We start from the raw sequence: 21,817 nt of genomic DNA, 5'->3' as shown, positions 1-21,817 counted from the left end.
TCCTTCTTCTTTTCTTCCTCAAGGAGTCACATGACTTCTTTGTCTTTGGGGGAGTATGGTGCAGGAGCACCTAGTTTTGCTTATACTCTCCATTTTTGGTATTTTTCATGCTTAAGTGTTTGTGAGTCTCGTAATAGGTTTTGAATGCTATTATAGGCTGTTTTTAGTCTTTTCTAAGTGTTTTATGTCATTTTGTGCTTGAGAGATCAAGTTTTTCTTCTTAGGGCTTTAGTTTGTCAATTTTCTGCTTCTAGGCAAAAAAGGGCTAAAAAGTTGGAAATTGCCTTACAAGACTAGAAATGGTTGGGAAAGTTTTGGAACATGTTTTATGAGTATTTTTTAATCATTCCCAAGTGTCTAGGAGGGATAGATTAGTTAGTTTGCTCAAAAATGTCATTTGGAGCAACAAAAGTTATTTTCTTGCTTGGAAAAGCTGTCATTTTTAAGACAAGATTGTAAAAGAAAACCTCCTACAGCTTCTTGTCCATACATGACCTCATAACTGAATCATGATGCTATAAATATGCCTCCCTCTTCTTTTTATAGGGTTGGTAATTGTATTTGAAGACATTCTCAATTGGAAATATAAAAAATTCTGGTTTTTAATGCTTTTTCAACTCCCTTTCTTGTGATAGTCCGTACTGGATAGTTTGCTTCCATACTGTACTTGTTGGAGATTTATTTCAATGTAAATTAAGGCATTTGATGTATTAGTTTCATTGGTTTTGTATTTAGAAGTTGATTGTACAAATTAGTTTCATTTTTGTTCTTTGACTGCCCTGTCAAGGGTTTTGGCCTCCAAAATGCATCAACTTGTCTAATACCAAGTTTGGGCTCCCATGGATGGACTTAAAAAAGTTACATTGCTCAAGTATAGTGTAAATAATGCACATTTTGGCCAGGGTTGTGAGAAATAAGTGTTTTTGAGCATGTGCTAGGCATATTGGAGATGGATTTGGCTAGCAATGTGAGTAAGACCAAACTTGTTTGTGCTCAAAGATCAATTTGAGTGAGAAAACTTGAGGCAAAGGTCTACACTAGTCTTCAAGGATTTTTGGATGTATTTGGAGCACCAAACAATGTGCTTTTCACCTTGCAAGTGTGTGTTAGTTCTAGCTGGCAGCAAGTACACTAGTTTTTGGGTCTAAACTTGCTTTGTGAACATGTTCATGCCTTGGAATATTTCTCTAGGTATTGAAAAGGTGTTTTTAAGTTACCTTATACCTTGGTGAAGGTCTCCATGCTATTCTAACCTTTGAAAGTGTAGTAAAAATAATGAAAATGTAGTAACAGTGAATAAAACAGTCAATTAATTATTTGTGTAGCAAATGTTTGTCATAATGTCATGTAGGAAAGGGATGGAGAGTTGTTTCAAATTTTGTGGTAGACGTTCTACAAGTATTTGGGGGCTTGGTGTGTAGTTTAGAAGTGACTTCCCTTTTTACTTGGATGAAACCCTCTCAAAACCCTACTTATTTGCCTAAAAATATGGACAATCATTATACCAACTTTCCAGGGGCTAAAACCATAAAAATATTTGATTTTACACCTTGTTAGCACCATCCAAGTCAGGTTTCATGATGGATATAGTCATCATTATACTATGCAAGCAAAATTCACTCAATTAGGCCTCCACAGGCTAGTAGCCCTTTAGCCCTATTTTCACTAAAAAATGGACCCGATTGTCCTAAGGGTGGGAGAACCTTAAAACCTTGTGAAAAGAAATTTAAAGACACACAACAGACCTATTCCCATCAATTTTAGACAATTAAGACATAATTTTGGAGTTTGGAGCCCTAATGGAGGACTTGAGTAACTTGAGGAAGCATGCTAGAGCAATGTTGCATAACACACAATAGGGTGGTTGTTTGAGGAGAGGTGTGGGTATTAGATTTTGATGTTTCCAAACACTAATTTAATACAATAGAGAAGCATATTTTTGGGTCCACTTGACAAATTAGACCAATTTAGGCTTACTGAGTAACTTCTCACTCAATCTCCCTATCAGCAATGCATACAAATGAAATCTAATTATAAAAATTAGAAGTGGGCATAAGACACTTTGGGTTCATCGAAATGTAATGTGGGAAATAGGGTTCACTAGCATAATGAATACAAACTAGGAAACTAGTCCTATATTAGCTTTGATGACATTCAGATGGACAAAATCCACTAGCCTCAAGAACAAAGTGGATGTAGTGGTCCTCCATTGTTGAATTGAAGGGTGAAATATAATTGTAAGGGAGAATGAATGAATCAGTAGAAAGTAAGCTCAAATGATAGTTTTCTACTTGTGTAGGACAACAACAAACTCAAAAATCAATTCTAGAAAAGTATGCAAAATTAGAGAATATAAATAACCTATAGTTCAAATTTCATGAAAAAGTGTAGGGACTCAATTGCCGATCTCAACCCACACTCGACACGCAGTCACCTAGCTCGACCTACTCCATTTAGATTTGACTATAATGAATTATAGATTATGGATCTCTATCTGATTATTTTGCAACTCTTTATGTAGCTTCATCACCTATTCCTACACATAAAATAGAGAGGAAATTATTGTGGAGAAAGGGGTTTTCCTAAGTGAAACCTTAGTTTAGGAATTAGCTTTGAAATTAAATTGAACTGGGTCTGAAATTGAAAGTACGTTGTTAGGTAGTAGAGGCCAGAACTAAATTAAAATTCTTATACCTTCATAGGCCTTCTTCATGTTGAAGTGCTCATGAAGATTCTTGATTTTGACTTGTAGTTGACTTAGAAAGAGAAGATCATGAAGGCCATAACAAATGCATAAAAATAACACAAACTCCTAGTCTTCAGTGCCTTGATGCTTGATCCCTTGATCTTGAAATAGAATTTAGGTAGAGATTCATCTTCTAGTTGATAGAAGATAGACAAATCTCAAAATGAGGGAAGAAGCCTTGCATATATACCTATTCCAAGAATTTTGGGGTAAAAAACATAGATTAGGCTGACAAGAGAAACAATTTCTCACTAAGTCAATCCAATCATTGTGTGATTTCAATTTAGGGCCAAACTAAGGGTAGTAGGTTGCCTTAGGCACCATTATCTCTCCAAAGCTAAAAACATATACTGAATTGAGTTGGCTCAAGCATAATAGGCTTTAGACTCTAGAAATGCAAAACAGAGGCCTAGATAAGCATGTATTTGCATAATGGTGCAATTTTGTGGCACTACAAGTAGTATATTTAGTACAATTTTAGGAACCACATTCTACAAAACCACATTGTTAGTTAAAATAAAAAATCTTATCACACTATGTGGTAGAAACAAGTTGCCATGTTTGAATCTTCAAACTATGTAAGGTAAGTAAATGAAAAATTATTCCAAGAAGATTTGATATGAAACTAACACTAGTCGATGATAATTTTTAAATATAGAGGATTGAATCATGATTCAAATGTAATCAATGACAGAAAAATTAGAGTCCTCTAACCCAAGATATGAGAAGATTGGTAAAACATAAGAAATTAGGGTTTTAAGATCAATTACCTTTAAATAGTTACACATTCACTATTTATTTGTCTTATTCAAACTTTTTATTTTAATGTGCTTATGGGTCTAGAAAGAGGGGAAAATGTCATGTAGAAAACATGATCAACTCACTATGATGGAGAATGTATGGAAAACCATTGAGGAGGGTCTCCTAGTAGATGAGGTAGGTTGACTAAACTTGCTTTGTGTGATTTTTTTTGTGTTTGAGTTCTTTATTTGCATGTAACCCAAGGAGGATAAGTGGAACTACCCAAATAAGTTTCCATGGTGCCATCATTGTGCCATGGTTCCTATTGGTACGATGTTCCCATTGTGGTGTCATGGTCCCCTATGCTAAATTTGAAGGAGTAAAGAAGAAAATAACATGAGGATGAAGAGACACGTAAAAGATAAGAATAAAAAAAATTTGCACAGTGAAAGAGGTAGACAAATTTTGTCTTCATATGGAAGCTGGAATTATAGTCATTGAAGAAGATTTCAAGAATGAAAAAAACAATAAAAACACAGAGAGAAGAAATGGGTTAGAAGATGAACCATTATAAAGGTCATGATAGAAGATAACAATGCTTTAGAAGAAAGGATTGATGAAACAATAACATGCTAAAGCAATGAAAACTCATAAGAATTTTAAAGATGTCAAATACACCAAGTACAATAAGATCATATGCAAATGCATGAATGTGGTTATGAAGATATGTGGAATGTACAAGTAAGAGAACATATTTAGCATGCTTTTTATTCCAAGAAATGATAGTGATAATTATAGGCATTAATGTTGGCCATTTGGTAGAATTGATTATGTGTTGCATTAATGTTTTTTCATTGATACCAACACTAGTTGTTTGGATTCTTTATCGACACCCTTATAGTCCCTATAAGATGAGTGCTTTCAGGTTGATTTGGATCTGACATGCTTTGTTAGGCTTAGGTATAGTTTCGTTATGGAATTGGCTTTTTCATGATACTCATGCTCATATTCAGTAAGTTGGTTTTGGTCTAGTGATCAGATGCTATCCTGTTTGCTTAGAAGCTTGGTTTCTAGTTTCGGCGAGGGTTTCACCAGCAAAGCTTTTGATGAAGATCTTTGATGAAACACATAAGTGGTGTTGGTGTATCTTTTGGTGGAGTTTCAGGATGTTGTTGGTGATCATGTTTGAGACTTGGTGGATGGAGATCATTATTGTAGCGTGTGGACCTATAATGGGTCCTAGTTGATCTAGGTTATGGACCATCTTTAATGAAGCGTGTGGATTGGACCTCTTGATAATTTTTTAGGATGTCTTATGTGTTGGATATTATTTGTTTGGTCTAAGGCTGACATAATTTTTAATTATATAATTGGTTTATTAGCTGGTTGCTGACCTGATTGTTTATGCTCAAGGGTTTGTATATATAGATGTAAGATCTCATTGTAGATCATCATGGTAATATTAAAGGTCATGGTCAAGGGATGTAATGTGTGAATAATGTAGTATCATTCAGGCAGAGGATTTGTTCGATCATTAGAGATTGGATTGCATTTATGTAAGAGGATTTAGTCCTCTAGTATTGAGCTTAACCAAAACTGTACTCAAGCATAGGAGATGCTATCTTTTGTAGTTCAACACTTCTCTAGATTGTAGTCTGTATTTCTATGTAGTCGGTGAGACTCCTTTTTTGATGAGCAGTGTGCTCTAGGCTATTGGCCTTCCTACAGGAGCAGGTCCCTCAATTGTAGTTCACATACTTACTATAGAAATATTATGTAACTGTGGGTAGGCTTCTCACCATGGTTTTTCCCTTTACTGGGTTTTCCACATATAAATCTTTGTGTCATTTGGATGTTATTTATTTTGTGCTTATTGTTTATGTTTAATTGGTTTAACTACTATTCTGGTATTAATTTTTTGGGTTTTGATATGAAATTTTTAATTGCTAAAGGTTCTGGTAATCTGTGACAACTGATTCACCCCCCGTCTCAGTTGTCTTCTGGTTATTTAAACTTTCTAACAATTGGTATTAGAGCTTTGGTCTTCTCTACAAAAATCTTAATCACTTGAGGAAGATCCTATGGCATCTAAAAGTTCAAGTTCATCTAGTTCATCTGTAGCTATCTTTCATAGAGATATTCCTAGGCTTGATGGAACAAATTACACAGTATGAAAGATTTGGATGTAGACTCACTTGAGATGTCTTGATAAAGAGATTTGGGATATCACACATAATAGTGTCACACCTCATAATCTGACATCTGGTAGTCATCCTCCAAAAAACCTAGATAAGGATCTTGAGAATGATTGTAGAGAAAGAGAAGCCCTCTTATGTGCAATTTCTAATCAGAAAATAATGAGATTAACTGACAAATCCTCTGGAAAGGCTATATGAGATAAGTTGGAGACTCGTAATGAAGGTGACCCTATAGTAAATATTGCTAAAATTGATGGTTACCAAGTAAGATATGAAAACCTAAAGATGGAAGAAGATGAAAGTATTACTGTATTCATGGAAAGGGTAAATAAGATTGTTATGGGAATTCAATGTTGTGGTGGAACTCTAAGCGAAGATGAAATTTTTTCTTAAGTTCTGAGAGCCCTACCACCAACTTACAAAATGAAGTCTCTTGCTATTAATGAGTTAATAACAATGGCTAATACATCTATAAACAAAGATACCTTGGTTGGGAAACTATCTTTTTTTGGGCTTGAAGAATTTGGACCTTCTCGGGCTATGAAGACTAAACATGCTTTTCATGCATCTACATCTACAACCGGTAAGAAAGATTGGAAAGATTTATATAAAAAGGAATTGGATGATATGAAGAGAGAAGATGATGAGTTTGAGAAACTTAAAGAACTATTTCCTAGAAGAGTACCTAAAGGATTGGTAGGAAGTAAGTATGAAGCAAAAACACCTTTTCAATGTTTTTCATGTAATAAGATTGGTCATTTTGCATCTAGATGTCCCGAGAGGAATTCAAAATTTGAAGAAAGAGCTAAAAGATATTTTAAGCCTAACACTAGATATTAGAACAAGTATAAGTACAATAAAAAAAAAGACAAATCATGATCAACCGGTAGAAGACTCTACTAATGGTTCTGACAATGAGAAGGAATGGGTGTTCCTGGCTATCAAGGAAGATGATCCGACACTAGAAGAAAAGGCACTTGCTGATAAAATTGAAGACAAGGATGAATGGTTAATTGATAGTGGTTGTTCACATCATATGACTGGAGATAAAAGCAAGTTTCTATCTTTGCAAGAATTTGATGGCAATCTAGTTACATTTGGAGATGAGAAAGCATGTATGATAAAAGGAAAAGGAACTATATCATTAGATGGTAAGAACAATACTGACAATATTTATTATGTTGAAGGTTTAAGTCATAATATTTTGAGTGTAGGACAATTGGTAGATAAGGGATTTTAATTACAGTTCAAGGATGCAAAATACAAAATCATTGACGGATCTGGTTTGGAGATTGGAACCGGTACAAAAACAAAAGGTAATATATTTCATTTGAATTCCGGTGAGAAGATGTGTTTGATTACACAAATTTATGAGAATTGATTTGAATTTTTATTGTATTGTAAAGATCAACTCAATTAAGGCAGTGAGGGATATACCTAAGATTATGAAGCCCTATAATCCAGTATGTAAAGAATGTCAAATGGGTATATAGGTCAGAACCTCTTTCAGGAGTATACAAGATAAATCAAATGATGTTCTTGATCTTATTCATACTGATTTGTGTGGCCCTCCTAGAGTTAAACAAATTCAAGGTGATAGATATTTCATGCTAATCATTGATGATTATTCTAGAATGATGTGGGTTACTTTTCTAAAAAAAAATCTGAAGCATTTGAAAAGTTTAAAATCTTTAAAGCTCAAGTGGAAATTGAGACAAGATTGAAGATTAAATGTTTGAGGTTAGACCATTGTGGAGATTTCACATCCGATGAGTTTAATAACTTTTGTGCTGCCCAGACACCTTAGTAGAATGGAGTTGTGGAAGGGAAAAATAGAACTATCTTGGATTCTGCTAGAACAATGATGATGGAAGCTAATCTACCTCATATCTATTAGAGATAAGCAGTGAGAATGGTGGTTTATACATTCAAAAAAGTACATATCAAAGGAGAAACTGGTAAGACACCTTATGAATTATGGTTTGGCAATACACCTACAATTAAGTATTTCAAAATATTTGGTAGGAAATGTGATATCAGGAGAGATGATATCATTGAAAAATTTGATCCTAGATGTGATGAAGGCATATTTCTAGGTTATTCTAATGAAATCAAGGCATATAGATATTATAACAAGATATTGCAGAGAATTGTGTAGAGCGCTAATGTTAAAGAAGATGAGCTGAACAAAAGGGAAATTAGAGTTTATGAGAAGAAACCAAAAGTGGAAATGATTATATTTGAACCAGTTACTCCGGTAGTATCAGAGAGTTATACAGTAACTAAAGAATAGGAAATACGAATGAAGAGTCAGAGGACTCCTAGGGATGTGAGATTGAATCATTCAGAAGATCAGATCATTTGGGATAAGAGAATTGGGGTGATGACAAGAAGACTGTCAACTAATGAGGTATGTTTAATTTCATAAGTTAAACTGGTATTAGTAATTGAGGCATGTAAAGATGAATACTGGTTGAAAGCTATGGAAGAATAATTAGATCAGATTGAGAAAAATAACAAGCACCTAGAGCTTGGTATGCAAGGCTGGATAAATATCTTTTGAAGCTTGGTTTTACTAAGGGTAGTGCTAACAGTAATTTATATTATAAGATCACTGATGATGATATACTGATTATTGAAGTATTTGTTGATGACATTATTTTTGCAGGTGAAGATATGTTATGCATAGAATTTTATAAGGATATGGAGAAAGAATTTCAGATGTCTATGATTGCAGAGATGAATTTTTTCTTAGGTTTTTAGATTACTCAGACTGACAAAGGTATTTTTATCTCTCAAACTAACTATGCTAAGGAATTGTTGAAGAAATTTGGTATGGGAGATTCTAAACCGGTAAGTGCTCCTATGGTTACAAGTGACAAATTGACAAGAAAAGATGTTTCTACACCAATAAATCCTACAAGATACAAATTTATGATTGGAGGTGATGAGCTTAAAATATGCTCATAATTTGGATGTTATGATAAACTTTTAAATGCCTTTACTTTTGTTATTTCATGGCTTTTCAAACATTGTTGAAACCTTTTATTGGGATATCCTGTAGCAAGATACTTTTATATTCCTGCAGCTCATTGTGTTGACTTGATTGCATTTATTGCCCCGTTGACTCCCTAAAATGATTGGTATATCGTATACAGTTTTTGAATGATGAAGTAGATTTAAAATGTGTGATTAATGAATAGATATCGTGTATGTGCCATACGCCTTTTCTATTGTCGGTTACCTTTTGTTTCGCAGGTTGTTGAAGAATGATCGAGTCAAGGACAGCCGATCTCGGCCTTCCAGTAAAGTCCATTTCCTGCACAACTTCGAGGGAGCTCCAGCGAAGACTCTTTGACTGAAACCATAGGAAAGAATTTTAATGACAGTCAATCTGGAAAGAGTGGAGTGCTAGATTCTCTCTGGATTGGGTTGAACACATAAATTAATTTATGAAGTTTGTTCCTTGATTCAGGGATATATTTTACTTCCACGTCTTTCTTTGATGGGGTTAGTTAGTTAGTTGCTCTCCTGTTTTTAAATAAAGTTCTCCTCCTGCGTGAGAGAAAGAAGGAGGGAAAAAAGAGAGATGATAGTTAGAGTAAGATAGAATCAGAGTAGTAGATATCATGTAAGAATCAATATGATGATGAAAGACAGAATCTATTTAACTAGAGACAGAGTTTGTTGTTAGTTTCCATATCAACAAAACAATGTATATCATTCTGTTTTTATGAATAAAGTTCAATGAAGTTATGAGTTTAGCATCTGCGTAATCAGTAGATTCTTGCTAAGGGGGCCCACTTAATAAGTATCTGTAGCTGGTTAGCTAGTTGTTCTTTCCTGTTAAACTTCAATTTGCTTTCATCTTTAAAGTTTTTATACAAACTTAGCCTTATATTGCTCCTGCAGCATAAGGAATCCATCACTATGCCTGTTCCTGTAGCAAAAGGCTAGTTCATAGTTTGTGTTTCAGTTGTAGTTATCATGGTTTCTGTTTTAATCAAATCATAGTTGAGTTAAAGAACTTTGCATTACCTTCTTGTAGCGTAGATAGAATTTCTTTCCAGTATGTATTTCTGCTAAGATTTGACCAAAACGAGTTCCTAGTGCATATATTTTGCTGGGCCATTTAAAGTATACGTCCCCTGGTTTGACAAGTAAATGAACGTCTACAGAGAGAGATATTGGTCACCTGTTGGAATGCCCAATTCCCAGGAAAGGTTTTACTATGATTTTCATATCCTTTTGTGGGTGCGACCAGGAGGTCTTCTTTACTTGACTTAGACTAGCCCTAACATTATGAATGTTGTTTGTATTGTTTCTAGATTTCAGAGTGATCCTAGAGAAAATCATGAGTGTGGTGAAAAAGATTTTGAGATACTTGCAAGCTACATCAGGATATGGTTTGCAGTATCCTATGGGTGATGAATTTACTTTATGTGCATATACAGTTGCTGATTGGGTAGGAGATGTTGATAACCAAAAAAATACTTCCAGTGGAGCTTTATTTCTTGGAAAGAAGTTGGTCTCATGGATCAACAAGAAATAGTCTTGTACATCTTTATCTATTGTTGAAGCTGAGTATGTTGTTGCTGCTATTAACTGTACATAAGTTTTATGGATGAAGCAAATGTTGAAGGATATAAAAGTGGATTGTGATGCACTAGTAGTTATTCACTAGGATAACTCTGCTGCTATTGATATATCAAAGAATCTCGTATTTCATTATAAGATAGAGCACATATCTATTAAGTATAATTTTTTGAAGGAAAAGGTGGAAGTAAATGAAAATAGATTGGTTTATGTGAACACTAAAGAGCAGATTCTAGATATTTTCACTAAACCTTTACCCAAAGAATCATTTGAGTACCTAAGAGATAGATTGGGAGTTTCTTCCCCTCCGGTAGAGACTTGATTGATGCAGTTTGGCATCAATTCAGTATGCATTATTAGAGATACTATTAATTCTAGCACTAATGTGAGGATGCTACTGCTCAGGTGGAGTAGTTAGCTTTGTGATTTAGAGGTTTATGTTTTTGCTTTGATATTTTTGCCAGATTTTTGGCATTCATGTCAAAGGGGGAGAGATGTATGTATAGTTCAGAACTTTATAGAGATATCATTCACATGGGGAGTTTGGTCTTTATTTCAAAACCTCATTTCTATATCTGTATGTGGGAGATTGTTGGTTTTCTTCCATTGGCGGAGACTTGTTTGGCATTTCTTGGTACTTAGATGTTTTCACAGCTAGTCTTGCCATCAATACCAAGGGGGGAGATTGTTGGCCATTTGGTAGAATTGATTATATGTTGCATTAATTTCCTATCATTGATGCCAACACTAGTTGTTTGGATGCTTTACCGACACCCTTATGGTCCCAGTAGGATGAGTGGTTTCTTGTTGATTTGGATCCGACATGATTTGGTAGGGTCCGGTATATTTTAATTATGGAATTGGATTGTTCATGATACTCATGCTCATATTTAGTAAGTTGGTTTTGGTGTGGTGATCAGATGCTATCCTGTTTTCTTAGAAGCCTGGGTTCTGGTTCCAGTGAGGGTTTTACCGATAGAGATTTTGATGAAGATATTTGATGAAACACATAAGAGGTATTGATGCAGCTTCTAGAGGAGTTTTAGAATGTTGTTGGTGATCATGTTTGAGAATTTGTGGATGAATATTTTTGTTGTAGCATGTGGACCTATACTAGGTCTCGATTGATCTAGGTTATGGACTCGCTTTAATGAAGAGTGTGGATTGGACCTCTTGATACATTTTTGGGATGTCTTATGTGTTGGATATTATTTGTTTCATATAAAACCAAAATGTTATGTATTTGGTTTATTATCTGGTGGCTGTCCTGATTGTTTATGGTCAAGGGTTTCTATATATAGATGTAAGATCTCATTATAGATTATAATAGTTATGTTAGAGGTCATGCTCAAGTGATGTAATGTGCAAATAATGTAATATCATTCAGGTAGAGGATTTGGTCAATCATTGGAGATAAAATTGGGTTTATATAAGAGTATTTAGTCCTCCGGTATTCAGCTTAACCGAAACTATACTAAGGCGTAGAAGATGCTATCTTTTGCAGTTCAACACTTCTCTAAATTGTAGTCTGGATTTTTATGTAGTCAGTGAGACTCCTTTTGTGATGAGCAGTGCTCTCTAAGTTGTTAGCCTTCCTCTATGTGGGAGATTGTTGGTTGTCTTCCATTGGGGGAGACTTGTCTGACATTTCTTGGTATTTAGATGTTTTTCACATATAGTGTTTCCATCAATACCAAAGGGGGAGATTGTTCGCCATTTGGTAAAATTGATATTTGTTGCATTAATATCATATCATTGATGCCAACACTAGTTATTTGGATGCTTTATCGACACCCTTCTAATTCTGATAGGATGAGTGGTTTCTTGTTAATTTGGATCCGACATGATCTGGTAGACTGTGGTATAGTTTGGTTATGGAATTGTCTTGTTCATGATACTCATGCTCATATTCAATAGGTTGGTTTCGGAATGGTGATCGAATGCTATCTTGTTTGCTTAGAAGCCTAGTTTTTGGTTGTAGTGAGGGTTTCACCAGCAGAGCTTTTGATGAAGATATTTGATGAAACATATAAGGGGTGTTGGTGCAACTTCTAGTGGAGTTTCAAAATATTGTTGGTGATCATGTTCAAGACTTGGCAGATGGATATCATTGTTGTAGCGTGTGGACCTATACTAGGTCCCAGTTGATCTAGGTTATGGAGTGGTTTTAATGAAGCATGTTGATTGGACCTCTTGATATGTTTCTGGGATGTCATACGTGTTGGATATTATTTGTTTGGTATAAAGCCAACATGTTTCATAATTATGTAATTGTTTATTATCTGGTGGCCAACCTAATTATTTATGATCGAGGGTTGGTATATATAGATGTAAGATCTCATTATAGATCATCATGGTTATGTTAAAGGTCATGGTCAAAGGATGTAATGTGAGAATAATGTAATATCATCCAAGCAGAGGATTTGGTTAATCATTGGAGATCAAATTGGCTTTATGTAAGAGGATTTAGTCCTCCTGTATTGATCTTAACTAGAACTATACTCAAGCATAGGAGATGCTATCTTTTGTAGTTCAACACCTTTCTAGATTGTAGTCTGGATTTATATGTAGTCAGTGAGACTACTTTTGTGATGAGCAGTGCACTCTAGGTTGTTGGCCTTTCTGCAAGTGCAGACCTCTCAATTGTAATTCACATACCTATTGCAGAAGTATTATCTGACTATGGGTAGGCTTCCCACTATTGTTTTTCCCTTTATCGGGTTTTCTCGTACAAATCTTGGTGTCATGTGGATGGTATTTATTTTGTGATTGTTGTTTATGCTTAATTGGTTTAACTACTATTCTGGTCTTAATGTTTTGGGTTTTGGAATTATAGTTTTAATAGCTAATGGTTCTGGTAATATGTGATAATTGATTCACCCCCCTCCCCCCTCTTAGTTGTCTTCTGATTATTTGAATTGTTTAACAATTAATAATTGTCAGAGTTATAATCAAAAGTGCAGTCTTGAAGACATGACATGCCAGTCATAAGATATATGACAGCCATAAGACTATAGAAAAATGAAACTACTTATGAAGAAATATTTCAATACGCCACATTAGGAGGAGAGAAGGGGTTGAAGGCAGTTGAGAAAATAATGAAGGCATGATTCTAGAAGCTCCAAGTTGTTTGGAGTTGATTAAGGGGTTAAGTTAGCAACATAATCTAAATGCATTTAAAAGTGAATGAAGACCATTTCTAAGCATATGATGTTGTAATGGATATATTCAAGTTCACTTGGTTGAAGAAGGGAATATGTCAAAATGGGGATTCAATGCAATAAAATCTTGGTTCCTTCAAGGTGGGAATGACCTCCTTATTTTCCTAGGGAATTAATTGAAGCTAGAGAGAAATATAGGAGGCTAAGGATAGCATATTACAAAGACATTTTCATGTATCCACTTATTGTGTAGAACAAACAAGGATAGCTCATCATTTCTATAGCTTGTTGGAGCTCTTTAGGAGGAGTAACAAAAAGATTGACTGTCAAAGAACCTTGAAAGTGATTTTACCTAGTTATAGGCTATTGAAGGTATTAATTTCCTCAACTGTACACCTAGAAAGAGGAAAGCAAAAGGTATTGTATAAGGGGATAATTCATCATATCTTAGGAAGGTTTCTTTTTAAGGTTATGAGCAGTTCTTTCTGGTTTTCAGCAAAACCAATATTCTAACTTATACTCCATGAAGAAATAGAACAATTTCTGGTTTTCTTTTGATCTTCTTTTGTGTGCTGGTGGCTATGGATTGGGTTTGGCTCTCACCACAACCTTCTTTCTCTTTTGTTGTTTCTATTGTCATGGTGCCAGCCCTTGTGAACTTAGTAACTGGTCATGTGGGAGAGGTTGGAAGTGGCTTTGCGAAGTCTTCTCTTCTCTTTGGCTGCTTAGAGGTGGAGTTAGATCATGTGAAACTCTTCTTCTTGGTGGTTTCTTCCTTGTTGTTCCTATTGAGGTGGAGAGGGGTTTTGTGGAAGTAGGTTGGAGCTTCTGTTTGTATGGTTGTGGGTTGGTTACTCATTAGTTAAGTGATATTTTGTTGCATCTTTCTTCTATGTAGTGGGTTTAAGATTCTTGTAAAATCCAAGGGCTTCAGGTCCCTTCAAAAATGTTGTATAGGGTTTCAAAACCTATTTTTCCCTCAATCAAAAATGTTTCTATCGTAAAAGATGATCGTAGTTGATACTAGTAATTTTAAATTTTGTTAGCTTTGAAAAAACATAATAGCATGTGAGATGTATCTTGACATAAAAATTGAAATAAAACATATCCTTGTCCTTTTCTAAAAATATTGTCAAGTTATGACCTAAAGCAACATTATGTCCAACAGATTAGGAAAAAATAAAACTCATAAATTCTTAGATTAAAGAATATCAATATCAACAAAAATATATTAGATCAATTGATAGCAGTAATCTAGCATTTGACATGTATCTTCAAAAAACAATTGAAACATAGACATATTAACTACACTAATATAAAAAATACTAACATTTTTCATACAAAGTTCTAGAGAAGAGTGTTTCTAGTTTGGAGGGTACCCTCAAGAAAATTGGGGAGCAGAGTTATAAAATTCTCAAGGCCAAAAGAAAGCTATTGTTGAAGTTATAGAAGACAAGGATACTATGGAAGACAATGATACGAGCCCTAGAGATGCTTATGCAAGCCCAGGTAAGATAAAACGCACAAGTACTGGGAGATCAACTGGTTAAAAGTTTTACTTAGGTCTGTTTCTTGGTGGGTCCTCTGTTGTCCCTTGTGTGCATGTGTGTGCTCTCCTTTTTCTAGTTTTTGGTCCTTGTTTGTTTGTCAATTGTTTTATCTTTGTTTTTATGTTCTATCTATGTGGGTCTATAAGGTTCAATCCTATTATGTAATTCTATAAAGGCTTTCAGGTCCCTTCAAAAGCTGTTTTTCACTTAATCAAAAATATTTTTTATACCAAGTATTAGTGCAGTTGATACTAATAGTTTCAAATTATATCAGTTTTGAGATTAAAAAAAATAGCATTTGAGATGTATCTTCCAAAATAATTGAAATAAAACAACATAATATGACCTAAAACAACATTAATTCTAGGATAATAGTAAAATACTCAAATCAAATAAAACTCAATTAATACTAGTTTTTTCAATTGATACTATTATTGTCAATTAAATTAATAATAGTGTAATAATTTATGTTGTGATAATTTTACTAGCCTCTCCTTATCACTAAATATTGAAAATAGAAAAACAAACTAAAACAAATATCACTTAAAATGACAGTACTTACCAATATCTTTTGTCCACAAGTTGATTTTAGCTACTAGATGATTTTAGCTACTATATAGGGAGCCCGACCATTTAGTTAAACATTTTCAACTAAGAGATAAGGACTGAGGGGAATCCATGCCACCAAATTTGTGTGGGGCACGATCCCAAACTCATCTCTTTCCCATGTCTAAGCCTTGCACTCAACAAGATTTGATTCCTATTGGGCTCATTACGAACCTTTCAACTTCACTATCAGACCAAGGTCCCATAGACATACTTACCAATATTTTAAAAATTGAGAAAGCACAAGAAGATGATCTTGATAAAAATAAGATGGAGCTTGAGTATAAACTATTTAGACTAAAGAAATGTAATCAATTAACAATAGATTCAAACACATTTGTTTATTATTTTCACCATTTGCAATAAAATATATATTTAAAAAAATATTTAGTGTTGTTGTAGGCATTGATTTGGAATTCTAAAGTGTGACTATTTCTATATATTCTTTTCTAATATGTGAAAATTTATATTCTAATTATAATAATATAAGCATTGATACAAAAGAACCAATAACACAATAATATTAATAATGTTAAACTAATTTTTTAAAATATCAATTCCCCTTTCTTAGATTAAAGAACACCAATCAATATATTTTAATATATGCATATGCCACTATTAAAGACTAAGAGAGGTTATTCAATAAAAAAAATGGACATGTTAATGACTGCAGTTGATACTACTAATTTTAGTTATATAAAAAATAGTGGCATTTGAGAGGTATCCTTATAAAAACAATTGAATGAGAACATACACTAGACCACTACCTACAATATTTTCAACTAATGATCAAAACCCATATTAAGTCTAGTAGTCAAAGAAAATAATAGTATAACTAATATCCATAAGTTCTTAGATTAAAGAATACCAATGAATACATCTGAACCAATAATTAACATTTTTGACATGCAGTCATTACTAGTAATCTTAAATTAAAGATTACTAATTAATAAAGGCATGGATACATTGATTAAATTAATATAAAAAATATTAATCAATAACATTTTTGACAGAAAAATTAGTGTAGTTGATACTAGTGATTTCAAATTATACCAGTTTTGGAGAAAAATAGTAGCATTTGAGATGCATATTCACAAAACAATTGAAAGAAAACACATACTAATTCCTTTCCTAAAATATTGTCACCTTATGACATAGAATAAAATTAAGTCCAATTGATCAAGAAAATACCAATATCAGATAAGACCCATTAATACTTAAATCAAATAATCTCAATCAATAACTTTTTTGAGAAAAAAATAGTTTCAAATTATATCAGTTTTGGAAAAACATAATAACATTTGCTATGTATCTTCAAAAAATAATTGAAAGAAAGCATATACTAGTAACTTTTCTAAAATAGTCAACTCATGAATTCAAATAGCACTAAGTCTAATAGACCAAAAAAATATCAATATCAAATAAAACTCAATATTATTAAATTAAATAATACTAATAAATAAATATCAAAGATATTAATCAATAACACTCTTGACAAAAATACAGAGTAGAGAAGTGAACAAGACTCGAAAGGTGATATGGCACATAGATTCGGCTAAAGGAGATAGGTGTTCGGATGAGGAGGATGCAGATGAATTTTTTGGGCTCCACACTATGTCTCTACCTCTATTAAAGAGATGTTTGGCTCTCTTTGTTTTTTTTTGGCATGGACATGGCTGTGGGTTCCTTTTCTTCTGCTCGATCTAGCTGTGGACGTGGCTGTCCCTATGATGAATGCTGCTGGTGTGGCAGTCATTTTTCCTTCTGTGATTCTTAGGCTTCTTGGCTATGTCTTTGCAAAGGTTGTTTCCATGAGTTTGGTCAACGTTGTTGTCATATAGGGTTTTTGTGATTTTTCCCTTTATTGGCTGCTATAGTTGCTAGCTTTTTATTGACAGTCCTGTTTGTTGGTTCCTTGGTTGTTGTGGTCATTTAGGTTCCTATTGGTGGCTCTATTGTTATTGGAACCATCTCAAGGATGGTCTTTCTGACATTGTTTGGGTTGGATTTTGTTCTTATGGGTGCACACAGAGGTGGTGTTTGGTGTTTTCCTATCTTAGGTCTCTGTTTGGATTATTTGAGATTTGTTGCTAGTAATTTTCAAGGGCAAATCTTAGTTGTTTGGTTTCCTTGTTTTTGGTTAAGAGATAGTTTTCATTTTGAGGTTGTGATCAGGCTTGTTGGAGTCTAGTGCTTTCAGGTTTTCATTGTGCCTATGTGGGCTCAAGCTACATTTCTTTTGATCTTTATTTGTGTGGCTCATGGATATGGATTGGGTTTGGTTCTAACCACAATCTTCTTTCTCTTTCATAGTTTATTGTGATGGTCACATCCCTTATGGAGTTGGTGATTGTCCATGTGAGAGTGGTTGGAAGTGGCTTTGTGAAGGCTTCTCTTGTCTTTGGCTTCTTAGAGGTGGGGTTAGATCATATAAAAATCATCTTCTTGGTGATTTCTTCCTCTATTATTTCTATTGAGGTGGGATCCTTTTCTATTGAAGTGGAGAGGAGTTTTGCGCTAGTAGGTAGGACTTGCTAGACTTGCCAATTGGAGGCCTTTGTTGATTATAAGAGGTAGTTCTTTCATGATTAGCTTGTGTTTGTATGGTTGTGGGTTGGTTACTAGTTACTTGAGTGATATTTTGTTGCATCTTTCTTCTATGTAGTGGGTTTCAGATTCTTGTAAATTCCAAGGGTTTTAGGTCCCTTTAGAAAATGTTGTACAGGGTTTCAAAATCTATTTTTGCCTTAATAAAAAATGAAAACATATCGTTGTCCTTTTCTAAAAATATTGTCAACTTATAACCTAAAATAACATTATGTCCAACAGATTAGGAAAAAATAAAACTCATAAGTTCTTAGATTAATGAATACCAATCAATCAGCAAAAGAAAATTAGCAATTGAGATGTTAACAAAAAAATTGTCAACTTATGACATACAAGAGGATTAATCCAATAGAACAGAAAAATAGTAGCAGCAAATAAAGCCCATAAATTCTTAGATTAGAGAATACCAATCAATACATCTGAGTCAAATACTAATATCAACAAAAAATATTAGAGCAGTTGACAGCAGTAATCTAGCCATCTAGAATTTGACATGTATCTTCAAAAAAAATTGAACGAAAACATACAATAGTCCATTTTTTAAAATATTGTCAACTTATGACCTAAAATAATATTATGTTCAATGAAAAAAATACCAATTTGAAATGAAAAGTAACATTTCAGATTTATCTGCTCAAAACAATTCAAACCCTAATCAGATTATCACCTAAACCAGGTTAAGTCCAGCACACCAAGAAAATAACATATCAAATAAAACCCATAAGTTTTTGAAGCCCAGAAACTGACTATAAAGTTGGTTGACAACAAAGAAAAGTACCATGCTTTCAACCTTCGCGCTCGACTTCTTCTTGAACTTCCTCCTCAAAGGCCCACTCATTTTCACGCCTGATTTCTTCCTCCTCTTCAGGAGTCAAGTCGTTTCGTATGTTAAATATCTCTCTGACCTCTTCTGGGCTTTTACCCTTAATCCTCTCTGCTACAGTTTGGCATATTAAGTATAGAAGATTGCGTATCTCCATGTACTGGGCGCCCAAGATGAGATGACAAAGAGTTGCTTGATCAAGGTCCCTCACGAACTCCTGTTCCCACATCTTCACATCCTGCATCGAGATGGTGTTAGCGGTATTAACATGATATTCGCAGTACTCGATCACCTTCGCCAGTATTTCACTGGAAATATTGTGTAAAGGCACGGTGCTGTTCGTGCTGGTGTCAGGCCAGACCGTTCTTTAACAACTGTGACTGCATGGCTACGGCATACTCGACCTCAAAAATATCGTCATCCGAACTCTTCAATTCCACCTTACATTCCTTCGCCATGGCTACAGTGAGATCCTCCGCCATGCCTATCTCGAAGGGAATGTCACAGAAAGGATTGAAACAGTTATTGACAAATTTTTTTTTGGGAAACTCGCTATGTAATTTGGTCCATATAGAGTTTTGTTTATGTTGTTTAGGGATTCTTTTGGGAGGTAACTTTATGTTTTAGGGTTTTTTTATGGTCTAATTTTTATGTTTCTATTTTATTTTTATATTGTGAAGTTTACAGGTGTAATTATCCATAATAAGAGGTGAGATGTAATAGTGCGATTTATTTTTTTGCGGGAGGTTGTTAAGTTTTAGGTTTTTATAAGGAGTAAAGATGGTGACCAATGCAGGATTGGCTAAGTAGGTTGCTGGCCAAGAAGATGAAAACCGATTGCTCAAGGAAAGGTTGGAGCAATTAGATAGACAGCAGAAGTGAGTGGGAAGATATATGAGAAGGATTAAATATTGGCAATAGAGGATGAAGTCCCTGCGAGAGACCCTGTTATTGATCAAGAGCCATTCTTGAAGGCTTTAAAGGCAATGAGTGGAAAGTCTTTGGAAGGAGTACCATTATTTAGTGGCAAGATGGAATAAAAGTTTGTAATGGAATGGATAGAGGGTATGGAAAACCATTTGGAGTGTGAAAGGGTGCCTGAGGCCCAAAGGGTTAAAGTGGCTAGGTTAGGAATGATAGGTGTTGTCGTTACTTGGTGGAAGTTTATACAAAATGAGAGAGAAAGAGAAGCTAAGATCCCCATCTCTACTTGGAAAGGGATGGTAAGAAAAATTTGAGAGACTTATATTCCTGAGGATTATGAAATACAGTTACATAGGAAAAGACAAAACCTAAGGTAAAAGTAGTGAGATGTAAGTACCTACACTGAAGAGTTCCAAAAGTTGTGTCTAAGGTCAAATGTTGTGGAGGATGAAAGCATTAGAGTAGAAAGGTATCTTATCAGTCATAGATGGAACATACAAGAGCAATTAAGTTTGTTGAGTCCAAATACCGTTCACAAATTTTATCTGTTGGCCCTGAAAGTAGAAGAAAAGAATAAGAAGAAACATGAAAATACTAGTAGAGGCAAAGGTAGAGGCCAAGATTCAAAAGGTTATAGAGGAAGCTATAGTGGAAAAGGAAGTGATGCAAGATCACAAGGAGAGTAAAAATTGACTGAGCAGACTAATGAATCAAGTGGAAGAGGAAATTATGGTAGAGGAAGAGGTCACACAACAACAATAGAGGTAGATCTGGAAGTTCTTGCAGAGGTTCATATCTTGTAAACATGAAATGTTACCATTGCAATAATTTTGATCATCCCGCCTATAGGTGTCTAGAGAAGGCAACCTTATCACATAAAGAGAAAAGAATCAATTATGTGTAGGAGGATTCTAGTAGTGTGAAGCCTCCTAAAGTAAACATTGACTCAGAGAATGGTGAGAATTTGATGGTTAGAAGGCCAGTTAAGGAAGAGCCTAAACAAAGAAGGCCACTTTTCAAAGTAAAGTGCAAGATACTTGGTAAGGTGTGTAAAGTCATCATTGACTAAGGATCACTGGAAAATATCATCTCCGAAGAAGCAGTAAGTAAACTTGGGTTGACTAACATCCCACATAGTCATCCTTACAAGGCCACATGGTTGAATAAAGGACAACATGTGTTAGTAAATGAACAAGTATGGGTTGAATTTGAAATTTGGAAGTATTTTGATAGAATTTTATGTGATGTTATACCCATGGACGCTTGTCATTTGTTGCTAGGCAGACCATGGTAGTTTGATAGAAAAGCTATCCATGATGGAGAAAATAACTCCTATGCATTCACAAAGGAAGGGGTGTCATACATGATACAATCTTTGGTAGAGGATGAAGGAACCAAGACTAGTGGTCTTAATGTGTTGTTGATTGGAGGAAAAGAATTTCTGAGAGATCTGAAGAAAGGAGATGGAGAACATTATGCTCTCTTAGTGAAACCTAGTCAAGAAACAAAGACTGAATAAGAAAGTTTATCCAAAGAGGTTCAACAATTGTTAGAACAGTTTAAGGACATTGTGAGTGATGGAACACTCGCAATGCTACCTCCTCCTAGAACAGTAAGTCACCAGATAGAATTTATACCTAGATCATCACTGCCTAATAGAGTTGCATATAAGATGAGTCCTGAACAAAATAAAAAAGTGGCAAGACAAGTACAAGAGCTACTTGATCAAGGTCTAATCAGAAAAAGTATAATCCCATGTGTTGTACCAGTGGTCTTAGCAACCAAGAAAGGAGGTAAATGGAGATTATGTACTTATTCTTGGGCAATAAACAAAATCACCATAAGATATAGATTTCCTATCCCTA

At 34.4% G+C, this 21,817-nt stretch overlaps 1 pseudogene; it reads right to left on the bottom strand.

Moving 5' to 3' along the window:
• Positions 1-18,990: 18,990 nt before the first annotated feature.
• Positions 18,991-19,510, bottom strand: LOC131039904 (SKP1-like protein 12; annotated as a pseudogene).
• Positions 19,511-21,817: the final 2,307 nt, after the last annotated feature.

Source organism: Cryptomeria japonica, chromosome 7 (assembly GCF_030272615.1).
Source record: "Cryptomeria japonica chromosome 7, Sugi_1.0, whole genome shotgun sequence".
NCBI lineage: Eukaryota > Viridiplantae > Streptophyta > Pinopsida > Cupressales > Cupressaceae > Cryptomeria > Cryptomeria japonica.
Note: the sequence above shows the minus strand (reverse complement) of the source record. Positions and strands in the feature narration are given on the sequence as shown.